Source organism: Coenobita brevimanus, chromosome 23 (assembly GCF_032717465.1).
Source record: "Coenobita brevimanus isolate Jiangsu-jjx chromosome 23, ASM3271746v2, whole genome shotgun sequence".
NCBI classification, from domain to species: domain Eukaryota; kingdom Metazoa; phylum Arthropoda; class Malacostraca; order Decapoda; family Coenobitidae; genus Coenobita; species Coenobita brevimanus.
In genome coordinates, this window is record NC_136976.1 from 62,701,359 (window position 1) to 62,711,358 (window position 10,000).

The window sequence follows — 10,000 nt, forward strand, 5'->3', positions numbered from 1 at the left end:
ATTTTGCATGCTACCAGACGATTTTAGTCAGCTCATGAGAAACGTCATTGTGAAGGTTATTATCAAACCTCTCGAATTTGAGGTATCTCCGGGCCAGAATAAAGTCGTCTGGAGAGCAGGAATAAGCTTAAAAAGACGTTATGGTAGTGAAGATGTGCAAATGTAACAGGCAAAACAGGACATCCATTTTATGTGTGAGAAGCTCTAGGAGGGTCTTACGGAGCTAAAGTTACCCATGACTTTATGGGCGAAAATAACCTCCCTCAATATCCCATACGCTCATCAGCAAGTGAAACCCCGTTACGGGCGAGAAATAAACTCTTGTTCATATACGTAACTTTTTGTTTTAAGTTTTATCATCCCCAAAACAACCTATGTTTTTCACACATTTCCCGGACACCAATACAAAGCGCTGAGGAAAAGGTTTTGCTTTTTTTTTTTTTCTCTTGCATCCAATAATATATTTTTATATTGTATTATTGGACTCACGGTCTATTTTATTCAACCAAGAAATCACTCTCTTAATGAGGGTATTGATGAAGGCCTGCCCCATCATTTCGAGAAGTCCCTTCTGAACTAATTAAAGTCACATAAAGTAAAAAAAAAAAAAAAAAGGTAACTGACAGGATTAAACCACAAAAAATGTCGCCCATTACAATGTTGAAGCAGACACACTGAACAACCTTTAAAAGGATTAAGGTTTCTCTCCTCAAGAAAGTCGTCAAGTATTAGTTTGAAATGAAATGCTCAGTGTGTCCTTTCCACTGAGACTGGTTAAAATTCTCTCTAGTGAAGAAAATCGTCTGGTTTGAGTCTGAATAAAGGGTCAAAATCTCTCTCTCTCTCTCTCTCTCTCTCTGCCACCACCTGGTCCCGCTGAGAGAGTAACAAACCATTGAAGGAAACACTCGAACCCTCACTCCTTCCATCCCTCCTTCATTCCTTCCTTCATTCTCTGTGTTTTCTTGCTCTCCCTTCTCCCCTCCTCCTTTCTCCTTCATCCGTTTCTCCCTCTTTCTCGTCCGCCTTTTTTTTCTCCTCTCCATCCTCCCCTTGCCTTCCTTTTCTTTCTCCATTCCACCCTTCCGTCTCGTCCAGTCTTCCTTCCTTCCTTGTCTCTTCTTCCTGCCTCTTCCTCCACTCTTCTCTTTCTCATTCTTTTTCTCCACGGCTTCATTCTCTTCCTTCTTTCTGTTCTTATTCCATTCTCCTTTTTCTCATTCTTCATTTTTTTTGTATGTCTTTTGTCATTACTTTTTCATCCTTCCGTCCTTTTCGTCTTTCCTCCAGCTTTCTCTATCCTTTCTTTTCTTCCCTTCTTTTCTTCTCTCTTCTTCCTTCGTCTTCCTTCTTCCTTCGTCTTCCTTCTTCCTTTCTCTTTTTTCCTACCTTCCTTCTTGCTCTCTTCTTTTTCTTCCGCTTCCTTCAGCTCTTTCCTCTTACTCCTCCTCCACCTCCTCCCTTGTTTTTCCTCTTTCTTCCTTTTTCCTGCTTTCACTACCTTTCATTTTCCTTTACTCTACACAATTCTTCTTTTCCTTAGTCTTTCCTCCTTCCCATTTTTCTATTCATTTCATCTTTCTTGTTTCCGCCGATATCTTTTGTCTTTCTCATTCCCGCTTTATTCTTCCTTCCTCTTCCCTCTACCGTTCCTCCTCCTTTCCTCCTCCTCCTCCTCCTCCTCCTCCTCCTCTTCCTCCTCCTCCTGTATCTTGTTTTCTTTTCTGTTATCCTGTTTATCTTTTTTCTTTAGTTTTCATTTGTTTTTCCTCCTACCTTAATCTTTTCCTCGTTTATTCCTGAACTTCTCTCTCTCTCTCTCTCTCTCTCTCTCTCTCTCTCTCTCTCTCTCTCTCTCTCTCTCTCTCTCTCTCTCTCTCTCCATTCCTTCCCTTCTCATCTTCAACCATTTTCGCTCCTCCTCCTTCTCCCTTCTTTCGTCTCTTCCTTCTTTATTTTCTTCCTCCATGTTTTTCTCCGTCTCTCTTCCTTCTTCTTTTCTTCTTCTTAATCTTCCTCCTCCTTCCCTCCTCACTCTTCCTCCTCCTTCCTTCCTCACTCTTCCACCTCCCTCCTTCATCATATCTGTTTTATTCTCTTCAATGTTCACTCGTCCGTTTTCTTTAATCGTTTTCTTTTTTCCATTCTCCCTCTTCTGTTTCCTCCTGCACTTCACCTTTTCCTCTTCGTTCCTTCTCTTCTTCCTCTCTTTTATCTCTCAGTTTTTTTTCCCATCTGTTCCTCCCTCATTTTCTGCCCCTCTCCCTTTTTCCTTCTCTTTTTTCCTCTTCCGTCATCTTCTCTGTCTTTTCCTACAGCTCTTTTCCCTTCTTCCTTCTCATCTTCTCTCTCTCTCTTTTCCTACTACTCTTATTCCTCTTTTCCAGCCTGTTCCTTCTCTTCTTCCTCTTCTTGTCCCTTCTTTATCCTCCCTCTTTCATTCTGTCTCATCTTACTCACTTCCTGTCGTCTCCTTTCCCTGTTGCTTCTCTTTCTTCATCCTCGCTTTTTCCTTCTCCTACTATCGATTCCTCCTTTCTACTCACTCTTTCCTTCTCCCTCCTCTTCCTTACTTCCTCTCTTCTTTTTGCTTCGTTCTTTCTCTGTTTTCTGCCTCGATTTTTCTTCTCCCTTCTCTCCATTCCGTCATTCTGCATCCTCTTCCTCCTCCTCTTCCCTCCTCTCCAGTGCCAGTGTATTTCTTTCCCTTCCTCTTATTTCTCTTCTTCCCTTCACTCCCCCCGTCTGTTTTCCTCTTCCATTTCCTCCACCTTTCCGTTCTTCTTCATTTCTTATTTCCTCTACCTCCTTCCCTCTCATCTTCCTTCTTCTCTCCTTCCTTGACCTTCCCTTTTCCCTCACTTTTCTCCTGTGTCCTTCCTCTTTCATATGTTTCTTTTCTCTTTTCTCCTTCCTCTCCTCTTTCTTATTTTCTTCTTCTATATTTTTCATCTTCCTTCTCTTCTTCCTTCCTCTGTTCCCCTCTCCTTCCCCCTCCTTTTCTCCTTCCTCCTCCGCAGCTCTTTCCTTCTTCCCTTTACTCCTTCATCCCTTATATCTTCTTCAGTCTTCTCTCATTTCTTCCTCTTTTATTCACCCTTTTCAATTTCCCATACTCTTGAAGTCATTATTATATTCTCTCTCTCTCTCTTTCTCTCTCTCTCTCTCTCTTCATCGCCAGCTTCCCCATTCCCTCTCTTTTTCTCCCTATTTCCCTCATCCATCACCTCACCGCTCTCACCCTCTCCCTCCCTTTCCTCCCTCCTCCCATCCATCACATTCTCTCCCTTCCCCTCCCTCTCCCATCTCCTCCCTTTCTCCCCTCCTTCCTTCCCCATCCCTCTTTCCTCCCTTCCCTCCCTCTCCTTACTCCCATTCATCACATTCTCTCTCTCTCTCTCTCTCTCTCTCTCTCTCTCTCTCTCCATTTATGCTTCAGTTTCTCTACCTCTTAAATCATCTTTCCACTTCCTTCTCCCTATTTCTTCTCCTTTTCACTTCCTCTTTCTAAAATTTCCCATCTCCCTGTCTCTGTACCATTCTCCTCATCTTTCCCCACTCCCTGTCTGTGTCTCTCTTCCTTTTCTTTTCCCTCTCCCAGTATTTTTCCCGTTTTTTTTTTCTCTCTCTCCACTTTTCTCTCTCTCCACTTCCTGCTTTTCTCTTCTTCCCCTCTCCCTTTTCTTGCCTCATTTCCACGTCATCACCTCCTCTTCTTCCTCCCTCTTTCTTTTTCCTTTGCGTCTTCCTCTCCTCTCTCCATTCTTTTTCCCTCTCCATGTGTCTGCCCCTCTTCACATCCTCCCCTTCTGTCCTTCCCGTTCCTTCTCTTCTTCCCATTTTCCTTTTCCTCCCTTTTTCTGCTCCTCCTCCACTCCTTTTTCCCTCCCCCTCCCCCCGTGTGACATCAGGTGGGTAGTGTGTGGTGGGACTGGGCTTGGATGAGTCGATTTACGGGTGAGGGGGGGAGGCCCTCTGAAATAATGGCTTGCCCCCCTCTCTCCTCCCCTCCCCTCCCCTCCCCTCCTCCCCCCTCCTACAGCACCCCACTCCCTTCCCCCCCTCTCACCTACCACGACACCCCCTTCGTCACTACCCCCTTCCTCCCCACTCTCTCAACAACTGTGACTCCCCTCCTTTTACGCCCCCTTCCCCACAACACTCTCCTTCACCCCTCTCTCACCTACTATGACACAACTACTCTTTCTCACCCCCACTCTCCCTTCTCCCCCTCTCTCACCTGCTAACATTCTCTCTCTCTCTCTCTCTCTCTCTCTCTCTCTCTCTCTCTCTCTCTCTCTCTCTCTCTCTCTCTCTTTCTCTCACACACACACACACACACACAACCACACCAATCTCCCTCTTCAGTCCTTTCTCTCTTTCCCCTCCTCCTCTCACTCTCTCACCCCACACTCTCTCCTCTCCCGTCTCCCTTCCCTCCTGCTACCCGTCACTCTCTCACACCCCCTCTCTCACTCCGCGCCTCTCTCACTTTACCACTTGATTTGGGATTCAGTGTTGGAGGCTTTCACGTTTTCAGCTGCCTGCTCTCCTTTATATTTTGTCTTTTTCCCACTACCAGACGATTTTATTCAGTCGCAATCGTCCCCTGGCTGTGAAGGGGTTAATGAGGGCTGAGTCTAACCAAACCACCTCGACTTTCGGGCTTATCTCGTGCGGTTAGGAAGCTTAGTGACACCTCTCCCTTGCCGATTTATTTCTGTATCTGCTCCGTTGATATATTCTCGTGTGGTATTCATGCAGTGCAGGTCGAGATTAAAAAGATATAAGAAATAAGAAAATGTTAATGGGTAGTTGAGAAAATAAATCGCTAAGGAAGAGGTGCCTGGGAGCCTTTTTAGCCGACGAAATTACGTGCTGTTTACAAGCAGTTTTTTTTTTGGCTAAGAAGTAATTTTCATGTTGGGAGAATTAGATATAGTCTTCATTAACCCGATCACTTCTAAAAATTCTCGCTTAGACTTATTAAAATTACGTAGAGATAACAAGAACGTACAAGAAAAAAAGTCACTTTACTGATGAGCTCAATCTGCTCTGATCGGTTGTTATTAATATTCCGTTCTTGCTTCCACCATACATTTGTACAATATCCAGTATAGGAGAGAGCCTTCTAAGTGGCTTTGAAGATTTCTTAGCATTTCTGTTTAAGCGATCTATTCTGCCCATTACACCACAATATCCTTCTGTGTGTTAATGGTGCAAACTATATCCATATTAAAGCAGGCCACTGTAATTCAGAACACTTAAGGCTAGGAGACCACCAGGAGACCACCCTACCTTTCTAGCTGTGTTGTTTGTGATGGTACAAACTCCACTCACCTCCAGGATTTTAGTTGTAGTAAACACAAGGAAAAGTGGTCATAAAGGATCTTAACCAGTTTACAAGATAAACAAGTCAACATAACAGTTAATTTCATCAACAATAGTGAGTGTGTGTGTGTGTGTGTGTGTGTGTGTGTGTGTTGTCCCAGAAATAAGCACTTAGATTTGATTACAAGGCGTTTGCCAACTGTTTATATAAAAGCAAACATATACTGTATACCTGCAGTTATATACAAAACTTACCCTTAAGACACTTTATAAATATGACCCAATACTTCTATCACAACAAGCAAGCTAAATAGACAAAATCAACACAGAAAACTAATGACTGCAGCGCCATTTTATATCTGGATTTCAAATTTCGGCACCAAATTCGGATCCCGCCAATATTGTAAACATCATAAATTAAAAAACATCTTTCGATTTGTATAATAATTAATTCCGAGAATTAACAGACTTTTTAGATCACCTGTTTTATAAAGCAAATTAGTTTCCAGGGATTGATGTGTCAGCAGCAGAGGATTATCACGTTTTAAACTGGAACCATCACACCACTGGGAGTTGAAGAGACACTTGAAACGCGCCCTTAATTCCAAAGTACATCTCTCTCTCTCTCTCTCTCTCTCTCTCACACACACACACACACACACACACACACACACACACACACTCATGCATGTTCACAAGTTTCTCTAGACTGGTAACTATCATTCCAGTTGTCAGCGCCAGGTCATCATCATCATCATCATCATCATCATCATCATCATCATCATTTCTACCCCACCAGCGCTATTTTGCCATTACCATTGCTAACACCACTGCTACCATCGTTTCCACAATCCACAATACCCTACCACTGTCACCACCACCATCCATTCTCCCACTGTCATCACCACCCCTAATTCATCATCACTACCATCATTGCTTCTGCCAATGTCATCACCAACTCTACCCAGTCACCACCGCCATCATCCCTCCCACACCACCATGAATACCCCAGCACCTGCAGCTATACCCCTATCTCACCACCATCCCTTTTACCACTACCTCACCACCACCATTCGTACCCCACCACCACCACCACACCCATCCCCACCAACACTACCATCCCACCACCAGTGCCATCATCACTCCATATCCTTACATCGCGACCACCCCTCACCATTGTCACCATCACCATCCATACCTCACTACTACCACCATCATCAGTCCCACTTCACCGTTATCATCATCTCAAAACCCACCGCCATCACCATCACAAGCATCTCAGTCACCACTACTGTTCCCAACATCACCACCCTAACCCCACCACTACCAACATCACCAGTCCTACCTCACCATAATCACCATCCCTAACTCCATCTTCATCACCATCACAGTCATCTCAGTCACCACTGCCGCTCCCACCACGTGTACCGCCATCATCTTCCTACATCACCACCATCACCTCACCACCATCACCGTTACATCAGCATCATTTTCTCCAAACTATTCATTAACATTACACACATATTTATCATTAACACTCCCTACCACCACCACCACCACCATCATAACCACCCTACCCACCCTTCAATCTCCCTTTCGTTTCTTCCAGCCCCTATCCTCTCTGTCTCTTCTCTAATTCTTGATTCTCCCCACTCCGTTCCTTCTCCTCTTCTCACTTCTCTCTTCAGCCTTCCTCCACTTCCTTCTCTTCTTCCCACGTCTTTCCTTCTTTATCCTCCATTTCTTCCTTCCTACCATCTCTTCTTCATCCCTCCCTTCCTCTTCCCTCCCTTCTTCCTAATTCATTCTCCCTTATCTTTGTCCCCCAGCACCCTGTAACCATCCTCTATATTCCTTTCTTCCCTCCTCCTCCTCCTTTACTTCTTTCCATCCTGCTTCCTTCCTCTTCCTTTACTTCTTCCCATCCTTCTTCTTCCTCTTCCTTCTTTCCTCCCTACCACATTCCCCAACTCCGTCCCACCGCCATCATAGCCACTCTACCTATTCCATCCTTTTCCTTTCCTTCTCCCGGCTTCTCCTTTTTCGCATTTTCGTTTTCTCCTTCCTGCCTATCACCACCACCATTCCCCCGACCCCCACCACCACCACTATAGCTCACAATTCTTTTATCATTCATTCATTCATTCATTGTTTTTATCCTCCTCGTTGTCTTCTACCCAGCTGTCTTTTCCCTCTTCTTTTTTTTTTCCTTCCTGCTTATCTTCTCTCCTCTTTATCCTTGCTTATCCTATCCATATCTTTCCTTCCTGATGCTCTCCTCCCTTCCCCAGTGGCCCACCCCACCCACCTTCCCTACCAACCACCATCTCTTCTTTCCTTCATCTTTCTCTCTTCTTCCTTCATCTTCCCTCCTTCTTCCTTCATTTCCCCTACCTCTTCCCTCCTTCATCTCTCCTTCATCATTTCTGGCTCTTCCTTCTTCTCTCCTCTCACTTTCTTCTTTCCTCCAACACCACAATCCCCCACCACGAACCCGACTGAGGAAGGCAGGGCGCGCAGTTAACATGCTACCCCAGATTAATCCTTTGATGTGTTCCTGAGGGGATTAGGGCGGATTACACAGGGATTACCGGACCCCTCGGGCGGGTTTATGCGTCCGCCGGCCCAAGATTAACTAAGGCTGGGCCGAGATCGAGGAGGAGGGACCGAGGCCGAAGTCACTGTCGAGGCTTTAGTGAGAGAAGATGAAGGGGGAAAGGAGGTTGGAGGACGAGTGTGTGTGTGTGTGTGTGTGTGTGTGTGTGTGTGTGTGTGTGTGTGTGAGAGAGAGAGAGAGAGAGAGAGAGAGAGAGAGAGAGAGAGAACAGAGCCGAAGTCACTCTCGAGGCATTAGTGAAGATGGAAGATGGAGAGGAATGAAGGCTGGATGGAGAATGCGGAGGTAGACTACACAGATCTTGTGGCCCTTTCTTGGCGGTGAGGTCTTAGTAGATAATTTACTCTTTAATTACAAAAAAATACACCAGAACAACAGAGACAAGGGGGAGAAGAGACCATTAAAGTTAGACATACATACTCTACAGACATTATATCCAAATCTCTGTTGTCCTGCCACGAATCATTTCCCTTATACTGGATAGATTTGCTTGGCAGTGGCATGAACGAATTGTTATGAAGCGACAGTCTGACTTGTGAGATACTGGCCAATGTTTCTGAACCCTTCAAATCAGAGACCCTTCCTGAACTGCATAAGTCGTTACGTAGCACTGAGAATAAAATAGAACAATCATAACAATGTAGGGGTTGATAGCCTTCCTTACGAGTTACTTAAGTTCAAGATTATGAGCCTAGTTTGTTAGCCTCATCACACACACACGCACACACACACACACACACACACACACACACACACACACACACACACACACACACACACACACACACACACACACACACACACACACACACACACACACACAGACAATGTAGTTTAGGCTTTTAACTCAACATGCTCACAGGCCAATAGCCCTCCCTTCTATATGTATTTCTTAATGACGCTTATGCACTATCAGCACCAAAGCCCTGTCATTTCTCCTGCACTCCTTTCCATAAACTCTGAATATCACTGTGGTAATTCCGAAGCAGCCGACATTGATGGCATTGATCTGTGGCAAATAAAATCATTAATGTTAGTTGCTGCGGATTCATCACACTGATTTTCAAAGTTCATGGAAAGGGAGGTAGGAAAGGCGACAAGATTTTTGTTACCGCGAATATACAAATAACCACAGCTGCAGCCACCACCATCTCCACCAATCTCCACCCACACAAAAGCCCAAACCTCCAACACAACCACCATCACTACCAACCTCCAAACTCCAACAAAGGCACCATAATAATTAACTTCCAACCTCCTAAGCACCCACCACCATATCCAGTCATCATCGCCCATGTCCACCACCATTACCACCATCATCGTTAACTACATCATTATCATCAACATCACCATCACCAGCATCCCTAAACTCTCCGATACAGTCCTCAAAATCACCACCATTGAACCTCAAACATCCACCACCTTAATCATCATCATCATCAACACATCCATCATCAAAATCACCATCATCATCATCAACACATCCATCATCAAAATCACCATCAGCATCACCAACATATCCATCACCATAATTACCATCACCATAATTACCATCACCATCATTCCTCATCCCTCAAACACAGCCATCATTATCACCAACCTTCAACCTCGAATACATCCTACACCACCACCACAATCATCATCATCATCGCCATCATCATCATCATCATCATCACCATTAACACATTCACCACCACCATAATCACCACCACCACCATTACCGTTCCTCTGCCCTCCACCACCGCCACCATAATCACCAAACCTCCAACATTAGAGCCACATTTTTCCCCCGGCGTTAAGACTCGATTCTGATTTTCCGACAGGCTTCACTGATCGCCAAAAATTACCGCTCAGCCTCCGGTCCCCGCTGTCTAGTTCCTGCCACCGCCGCTAGGGGACGATGTGGCGCTGGTGACGGGGTGGGGAGGAGGAGGGGTGGGGATGTAGAAAGGGGTAGTGATAGGGAATTTGGAGGGAAGTAATGGGAAGAAAAGAAGTGAATAGGAACCGGGAGATGCGGGGGTAGGGGAGAATTCTGAGATGGGAGAAAAG